The following is a 9,729-nucleotide window of genomic DNA, read 5'->3' on the forward strand; positions in this document are numbered from 1 at the left end:
TGACTTTTAAACTTTTCAAACAGTTTCTGCTCTATATCTATGCGACATAAAAAGGCAACTAGTCACATTTTCCTTAATTTGAAACTGGTTTAGAGCTGGTCGATGAGTACTGAATAGGTTCAGTAATACTTAATGATAGTTCCACGGTGAGCCGAGAGACATGTTTCACAGTACATTATCGAAGAAAACACAACAAGACCACAATATACACCAGACAGAAGCATGAGATAAGTACCGTTCCCTCACGACAGTCGGTTCTACGTTACCGGAATGATCCGGAGTTTCTATACAAGTATACAAGTATATACAAGGACTGTCACTCCAGCACGACTCCCCGTTCATGTACGTTTTTGGCAGCTACAACAACAACAACAACAACAACGAGAGGTATGTAAAGGCTTTTCATCATATGGCCATGGATTTTCCAATGCCCAAATAAAACATTTTTGTTACTTGCCATTCCCCTTAAATGAAAGTGAGCTTCGTCTGAGATGATTTTTTCTGCAAAACCATTTAAAGTGTATTTTAATTATTTTTAGACGTTTTTCAAGCAAAATCGACCGTTTTCAGTATTTATTATAGAATCTTGGCATCTCATCATGTCGAAATAGACACCTTCGAGCTTTGACAGCTGTCAAAATAAATTGCCGCTAAAAATAAAACTCGAACTTGAAAAACCCTGGAACTAAAAAATCAGCTCCTACTTTTTTGAAAATAATTTTTTTGAACCAATTCCTTTTTTTACGATTTAAGGCAATATTAATGAAATACCCCGTAGGAAAAAATCCGAATTTTGCTTCTTTGAAAATAAATTGACGATTTGAACCAGTTGCCTTTTGAAATATTTAAGGCATATGCATTATAACATTTGATGAAGTTTTGAGATAGTCAAGTAAAAATAAATATTCATTATATAAAATAGTTTTAATGGATTTCCACACTAGTGCCCATTAATCAGCTATTTATTTTTACGAGGGTTGCTGCTGAAGTTGTGAGATGCACATGTAAAAATAAGTATTTATGATAAAAACAAGCTTCATTGAGTTTCTAATTAATGTTCAGCAATTCGTTACTAATGCATTTTTACGGGGGTTGCTACTTAAGTTTTGAGATGGACATGTAAAAGTTTTATTATACTTGAAGATACACTCTAGTAAGTAGTTATTTATTTTTACGAGGGTTGCTACTTTAGTTCTGAGATGGGAAATTATAAAAAATATAATCCAAAAAGGAATTATTTTTAATGTTATTATAATTATAATTACTATTTTTTTTTTAAATAACATCCATGAGCCGTATCATAAGAATGCCCAACGAAAGAATCCAAAAAAGGATGTTTACTTTGCGTCCAATTGGAGGAAGAAAAGAGGCCAACCAAGAAAGAGATGGCTTGATGACGCAGAAGCAGACTTAAAAGCGATGAACGTTCGTAATTAGAGAAATGAGGCTCGAGAGACTGAATTGGAGGAGGATTGTTGAAGAAGTTATGGTCCACCACAGACTGTGAAGCTAAGAGAGAGAGAAAGAGAGCCGTATTTGAGCCATTTTACGAAACACTTTTTCTTACCAGTTGAGGCTAATCTAACACCAGCTGAAGCTTCTTCAGGCATCATAAAGCATCGGCATTACATTTTATTTTTAATCTGCGGTAATAAGAAGAAATCAGTGGTTACCAGATCAAGGCTGCATGACGGGAGACCCACCAAATGCGCAAATATTAATTTGCGTAAGCGATTGGATGAGAGTTTGCATTTTCTTGACATATTTACCACATCTCCAAACTTAAGTGGCGACCCTCGTTCCACAAAAAATGCCTCTCTCAAATGCATTATTTAAAAGTTATGATTTATGGCAGTCGCACTGCATTATGCGGCACGGCGTAGATAAGTTGCCACTGAAATATTTAGACACAAATACATGCATATTTACTGGAGGGGGGCGAGCTGATAAGATAAGTAAAACCATTAAGTAGGCCTTTTCTGTTTGTCAACAATGAAAGCGCGTGCATGCAGTCAGCTGCTGGGAAGGTGAACAAACAAGAAAGTCTTCAGTTGTATGCATGCATGCACAAATATATGTGCTTGTGTGTGTGTGTGTGGCGGTCATAAGTGGGTCACTGCTGATAAATGAGTAGTCAAACAAATCTGATAAATTAAATTATGGTGACAACTAATTTTGTTAAACTGCAGCGACAGCAGCAGCACAAAGTGCTACCACAAAATTGTTTGATGTATTTTTATATATTTTTCCACATTTTTTCGACACAAATCATAAGCCTTAGGCCAAGCCGCATATGAGCTGTTGCAAGTATGTAAGTATGTGTATGTTTTTGTTCACAATAATAGCAGCGCAACTTATTTCAAAATCTTGATTATTTATTTAATTCTTATTTCCTTTTTTATTTTTTTTATAAAAATATAGTTCATCCTACAAGAAAAACCATATAACATATGACAAGCTTTAAACTTTGTAGAAAATCTATAAAAATTCAAGAACTTTTAATCAAATTTTCAATTTTTTTAGAAAAATTCTGTGTATGCAGCTTTATTGCACATTAAATTAAAAATATAGTTTATATTACAACAAAAACCATTTTAAAGTTTTAAACTATTTACGTTGCTTAAAAAAAATGCAAACAATTTACGTGGAAATTTCAAAGTTTTTAGTTAAACTTAAATTAATTTAAAAATAAGAAACTAAAAAAATTCGAGTATGCAGTTTTATAGCCCATTAAATTTTGCTATAACAAAGTGCAAATTTCAAGTGGCTCAGGATGTGTGCTGATTTTTGATAATTTTTTTTTGGTGACGGTGCTACTCATTTTCCTCCATATAACGAATGCTCGAATTTGGACAAAATCGTTAACAAAAAAAAATTCTCAAAAAACAACGCGATTTTTGAGCTACTTGAAACTGGCACTTTATTATAACTAAATGCAATGGTCTATAAAACTGCATACTCGAATATTTTAAATTAAAGTTTTTTTAAATTTAATTAATTTAAGTTTAACTAAAAAGTTCGAAATTTTGATGTAATGCGAAATTACACAAGATCGTTAACAAAAAAAATTCTCAAAAATCAATGCGATCCCTGAGCCACCTGAAATTGGCACTTTATCATAACCAAATTCAATGATCTATAAAACTGCATACTCGAATGTTTTAAAGTAAGATTTTTTTCAAATTTAATAATTCAAGTTTAACCAAACAGCTTGGAATTTTTATGTAAATGCGAAATTGCACAAGATCGTTAACAAAAAAAAAGTTATCAAAAAACAACGCGATTTTTGAGCCGCGGGAAATTGGCACTTTATTATAACAAAACTCAATGGTCTATAAAATTGCATACTTGAATATTTTAAATAAAAATTTTTTTAAATTAAATAATATAATTCAAGTTTAACTAAAAACTTCGAAATTTTGATGTAAATGTTTTGGATTTTTTTATACATTCATACAAAGTTTCGAGCTTTAAGTTGCATGTATTTCGTTGCAGTATGAACTATATTTTTATAATAAATAAAAAATAAAAAATAAATAAATAGGCAAAATGTGTCAATAAATGCCGTTGCTATTATTGTGAACACAGGTGGAGCTAATTCATGGGTCGTACAGCTGCCAAAATACGACGATAAGGCTGCCAAAATGTTGCACCTACCCACTTAGAAAGCTGCATGCATACACATACACATCCAAATATGTGCATGTTTGTATTTGCACTAGCTTTTATTGCCACTTTCATAACAATTACCTGATTACGAAATCTACACTATTTTATTTAATTGCCTCGTTGCGATGAGATAATAGGGCAATACAAATGTTACTCGCTTTTCTTGGCGACGTTTGAACATTTTAAAGTGCACACACACGCACATGCATACATATTGATATTATAATTAGGTACTGGCTGCAGTGAAAAATGTGAATTTTCTTCTGTTTTTTTTTTTAATTTTTTTATCTTTGTTTTTTGCATTTGCTTGCCACCGCTTTTGTGTGTCAATCTAAAAATACCAAACGCAATGGCTTTTGTTTTTAAAACGTTTTTAATTTCGCTTTTTATTTTTGCCGCTTTCTTTTTGTCATACTCGGTATTATTTAATTCTTTTACTTGTTAGCTGTGCATACGTAAACGCTTTAAAAATAAAGCAGCTCAAGTTTACAAATGTTGTTTGCCAAATGGTTGTTCGTTCGCTGTTGTAATGGGTATGTGTTGCGCGCACGTCAGTCAGTTAGTCGGTCAGTCAGTCAGTCAGCACACTTGACAATTACTTGAGATTGGGTGGGGAACAGTGTCACACACAGTGAGTGAGGTTGGGTATGGGCATATATGCATACATACATACGAGTGCAATAAATTTTGTGCCACACACTTGCCTGGTGTGCAAAGACAGAAAGATAAAAACTGTATCACATAACGGTTCATTCAAATGGCCGCATATACGCGTATGCGCATGATCCACCCGCCTTCACATTCGCTTCACTTTGCCCACTTCTTTGCCACTGCAAGTCAAGCTGCCTCAGATAGAATTGCATTCTTGGCTTCTTATGCAAATCTGTGGCGTTCCTTATATAACTACTGCCGTGCGTACGTGTGTGTTTGTGTTTAGTGCATGAATTACTACAATTAAAATTTATGCAAAATTATATCATTTTCATATTGGATGCATTCATAGCATTCATACAGACGTATGTACATACACAAATGCTTATGAGTGCAACTGCATTTGACTTTGGTTTCTTTTTAATTTGTTCGCAGAACATTTGAGGCAATTTTTTACAATTCCGCATCTGGCTGACAAATGAGGAAATAAATGAGAATTACATGATTTATGTGCAACTTAACCTTGCATTGTATCGTGTAACTAAGTATACTCAATTATCTGGCAAGTGAAGAAAGAAAAAATATTGGTTATTCACTTTAAACTTCTACCAACTCTGCCACTATTAAGCACATGTTGCTATATGACGGCACAAAACAAAAAACTCCTACCTATTCAGAATTGACCCCGACATACTAAACATATGTCCGGCATGTGAAGGCACCCCGCACGACACTAACCACCCTTTCACATGCCACATCAAACCCACTCATCCAACACCCCTCTCCGTCTGGATCCAACCTGCCGAAACAGCAAGTTTCCTGGGCCTACCGTTAGATGAGCTAGACGAAGACGACCGGTGATTTACACTACACTGACAGGGTAAAGTTAATGCTACAACAGCAACAACAACAACAGCATTAAACAAAATTTGGGCAGAACTTGTCAAAATATGATATTAAGGTGCTATACATACAGATAGTTTTCACGCAGGCTGTATAAAAGTATTCCCAAAATGTTCTCTACATACAAAAAAATGTTTCAAAAATTAATGCGGTTTTCAAAATTCGATATTTGAATTGACTTCGGGGATCCCTTTAATTCTGTCGCGAAGTTTTGAAAAAACGGCTGGGTATCCCAAAGTTAAATGGGTTCATAAGTTTTGAAATTTTGACTGCATGGCTAGTTTAAGGAGTAAATAAAATTTGAAAATGTAATAGAAATAGGTCAGTCTCTTGTTGTTGTTGTAGCGGCATATACAATCCCATATATCTACGGGTAATGCTGCTGAAGTGACAGTCCTTGACCGGATATATGTAAATTCGGGTCGTTCCAGTAACGTAGAATGGAATGTCGTGGGAACGTGACCTACTGCCAGGTCAGTCTCTCTCTCCTATTAGTTCCAATAGTATCATAAAAACTTCTAAATAAAAAACATTGAAAGAAAATACTTTTTTATAATTATACAATTTATTCAGATATCACTTCCATGACCACGGGACCTAATTCAAAAGCAATTTCATTGGGTTGATGTCTTATACATATTTCTTTGTGAGTCATTCTGACGCCTTAGAAATCGAAATTTTTTTTATTGTAGCGTTTATTAATATTTTTCCACTTTAAAATATCCATGCGACCCAATTGTGACTTGATAAATCCAGTCAACGAACTCACATCATTTATAGGGTGTGAAGAGTCTGAGCCTGGGTAAGAGCCTGAGAAGTTGAAATGAAAATACAAAACAGAAAATTTTTTGGAATGCATATTTTTCTAATTAACCTGGTACTTAATTTCATGGCATTTATTTTTTAAATATGATATCCGGCATATGTCCGCCGCCTCTACCTTTTACATGGCCCATTCGATCAGTAAAATTTTTGACTACTTTTTCCTATAAATCCGGCCGCCTGGCGCCAATTTTGGCTTCAATATTACAATGAATCGATTGTTAAGCGCGCTGTATGACAAGTTGCGCCGTCTTGTTAGAATTTTTGGAGCAAAATTTCGTCGATGCTCAACTAATTATTTTTGCAAACGAAAATTCAGTCAACTTGGCTTGATAGCGCTCGAAGCCAGCCGCACAAACGCAGCGATTCCAGGACCGCAAGGCAATACCAATAAATCCGATGCCGGAAGGGATAGCACTTTATAGTAAGCACAAGCACTAGCCAGGAAAAGCAAATAAGCGCCAAGAAGTAGGCATAAAAAAAAGACGCCAAAAAAATTGGGACCAAAAAGCGCCCCAAACAGTAGGCACCAAGGAAATATAATGGCAAAAAGTAGGCACCAAAAATACTTACAAGTTTGCACCCACAAATAAGCGCCAAAAAGTAGGCAGTGTTATTTCTCACTAGAAATTAGCAACCACAAGGAAAAACCCAGTAAAAATAGCTTAAAGTGTATCTAAGATATAGATAGGGTATAGCTCTCTCTCTCTCCTTTTCCTCTACGTCATATCTTTTTTCTCTCTCGCGGAACGAAAATGCCCAAAACGTTGCATAGCCGTGAAATCTTACTTTCCATTCTCGCTCGTCCAGCGACGCCGAAAAAGTTTCACTTCAAATAAATCCTCCAATTCCATTCCGCAACTCCACAACAACGTATCTTTCCATCCTTACTCCCGCACATATGTAAGTCAGTGCATTACTTGCATTGTGGCTGCTAAAACAAGCAAAAAACAAAAAAAAAAAGAAAAAAGGAAAAAGACACAGTTACATATTGCATCAGTGGCACCAGCAAGACGAAGCAGCCAATCGCGGTAATAGCGCAGACACACGAAATTTAGCGAAGTCGTCAACCATCTCTGCGATCCTTCTGTTAGAAAACTGTGAGACACAGATGGCGCTTCAAGCAGTAAGAAGGCGTTGTTCCTAAGCAACGACAGGTGGGCATTCCCACTACTTAAGACTGGTAGCGGCAGACTAATCCCCTACTCTGTCAGAAATCAAAAATAGAGTAACGAAACCAACGCAAGACTGAGTCTTCTCGAGGCTCTATGCTCCCGAGAGGAGTGAACAAGGGGGAAAAAAATATTGCATAATACTTCATAGCGCTCGAATGTGTATTTGAATTTTTTTTTCATATTTTTTATTCTTACTTTGCGGTTAAAATATTTTTTATTACGAAAAAAAATGTAATTTGCGCTTTAATTTATTTTGCGTTTTAATTAAATCACTCATTTCTCGGTATCGCAATCGCAATCGGAATTATTTCTTTGTTAAAAAATATTAATTGCTGCTTATAGCTCATGCTTAGCTCAATTCCAGCAAACGCCGCAGCATTCCAAAGGCAGCGTAAAACAAATGCTTTTTTGAAACTAACGGAAAAATTCTCGCGAATTTCATAATTTTACTACAACAATTTATATTTGGCTGCACACAAAAGAATTAGCAGTCAAAACATGCGCTAAAATAATGATTGGCAACATGAAAAAAAAGAAAAAAACGAAGCACACGTACAAAACAAATTATTTTGCGAAACCAAAAGCCATGAATACACATAAAAACAATAACAAGAAAGCTAAATAATATTTACTATGTATAACACATATACACAATATGTATACTACATACATATGTATGTGTGCGTACATGCATACATTTTTAAAACGCCACTTTTTTCGCCATCCACATGTAGCCAAAGAGATAAGCTATCAAAATTGGCGAACTTCATGAGCAGCGCGCTCCAAAAACACCAGGCCTGGACCTTACCTGAATGACTTCTTTATTTATGTACAAATACACTTGTTTTTCGTTTCTTTTTATTGTCTTGTTCAGTTCTGTTTTGCGAATTCATTTCGCACGTTTATTTTACCTCCTTTCCCCCTTCTGTTGCCATGCTTATTTTTATTTTGTTGTATTTTTGCCTATTTTCTATTTTGTTGTATTATATTTTTCATAGCTATTTCGCGCATTTTTCGTTTGTTTATTGTTTTTGTTGTTGTTCTGTTTTTTGTTTTTTTTTTTTTGTTTTTCTCGCACGAAACGAAACACAAACTAAATTATTCATCAAGCAAAAGCCGGCGCAGCGCAGTGCGTTTAAGGTTAAACGACCATTTGAGGTAACGGCCGGTTGTCGTTCATTGTCGGTGGGTGAAAGGGACAGTGCGGGCGTGCTAGTGCTAAGGTGGACGGACCGAAAGGCATGCGAACTGTTAGCGCACACTTGCTTACTTACGTCACAATGACTCAAATGAGTTGAATGAGCGCTGCCGAAATTATGATAGAAGAGAGCGCTGCTGCCAACGTGAGGGTGAGCGAGCGAGCGCAAGAGCACAACAAAAGTTTTAAGTTGCTAATTATATTTACAATCATAATGGAATCAAATGGAGAGCGCCGGTAATCGAGCCGGTGGTGTTTATTAAATTAGCAATGTTTATCTTTGTTACATATGCACATATGTACGCGCATACGTACCTATGTCTGCCTGTAGTCTTAAGAAGCCTCATAATAAGTCTAAGTATATTATTATCGACCGCAGCAAATGCGTTGGCGTCGACGGTCGTTTTGATGGCTTATTTGTAGTATTCCACAATTGTATATAATTTTCATGACCACGTGGATGGCGACGAGAATTCGCACTTTTGGGGGCTCAGGCATTATAAGGTGGTGCACGTGGAGGTAATAATTCTATTTTATGCTACGTCAAATAAAAAAATTGTTTTCCTATTTGCGGCTTTCGCTAGCTCACGCGTTGTGCTGGGGCATTTTAACGATATTTTGCTTAATTGTTGCTCATTATGTGTATGAATATAATTTTTTGCTTAATAGTACATACATACATAGACAACTATGCATAAACGCAGCCAGCAAGAAGTTGATAAACTTTTTTTTTAATTTAATTTTAAAAACTTCCGAAACTTTTTTTTACATAACCTGTATTAAAAAAGTGTCAACATTGTTTTTAATTTAATCTTTATAACACAAAATTCATATCTACCAAAATTACTGAAAAATTTAACACCCCTTCTAATCTCCATTTAATCATTTATTGTAGTTTAATCACGAACTGTGTTGCTCACTGGCTGCCAATACGGCTAACAACATACATACAAACATATATCCAACGGTCTATTACCTTTCGTGCGGGTTTCAAAATGTCACTGACTGGCCGTTTCCTTTTTTGTTGTTGTTTTGCTTGGCTTTTATTTGTTTTGTTCTACAATCCCTCGTCTATTTATATTGTTGCGAGTGCTGGTGCGCTTAACTCTTTCTGCTAATCCTTTTTGTGCTACTTTCCTTTGTTCATTCTTATTTTTTCTTCATTTTTATCAAAATTTCATTTTTGTTTTTTGACCGCCTTTTCACGCCATATTTGTATATATATAGGTATATATTTTAATTGGGTGAATGTGCTTTCATTTAAATTGTTTGCCAGTTTTCTTACTCCCACCTCAATAACAGTTTAGCTCT

General features: G+C 35.2%; 1 protein-coding gene across 1 annotated transcript in view; it reads right to left on the bottom strand.

Annotated features, from left to right (window-relative positions):
• Positions 1 to 8,049, bottom strand: part of LOC129249079 (dual specificity tyrosine-phosphorylation-regulated kinase 2) — a 173,514-nt gene extending 165,465 nt beyond the window's left edge. The window contains exon 1 of the mRNA XM_054888704.1: positions 8,029 to 8,049. The gene's annotated coding sequence lies outside the window, so the exon portion shown is untranslated. The remainder of the gene's footprint in view (positions 1 to 8,028) is intronic.
• Between the last annotated feature and the right edge of the window lie 1,680 nt (positions 8,050 to 9,729).

This window comes from Anastrepha obliqua, chromosome 5 (genome assembly GCF_027943255.1).
Source record: "Anastrepha obliqua isolate idAnaObli1 chromosome 5, idAnaObli1_1.0, whole genome shotgun sequence".
NCBI classification, from domain to species: Eukaryota; Metazoa; Arthropoda; class Insecta; order Diptera; family Tephritidae; genus Anastrepha; species Anastrepha obliqua.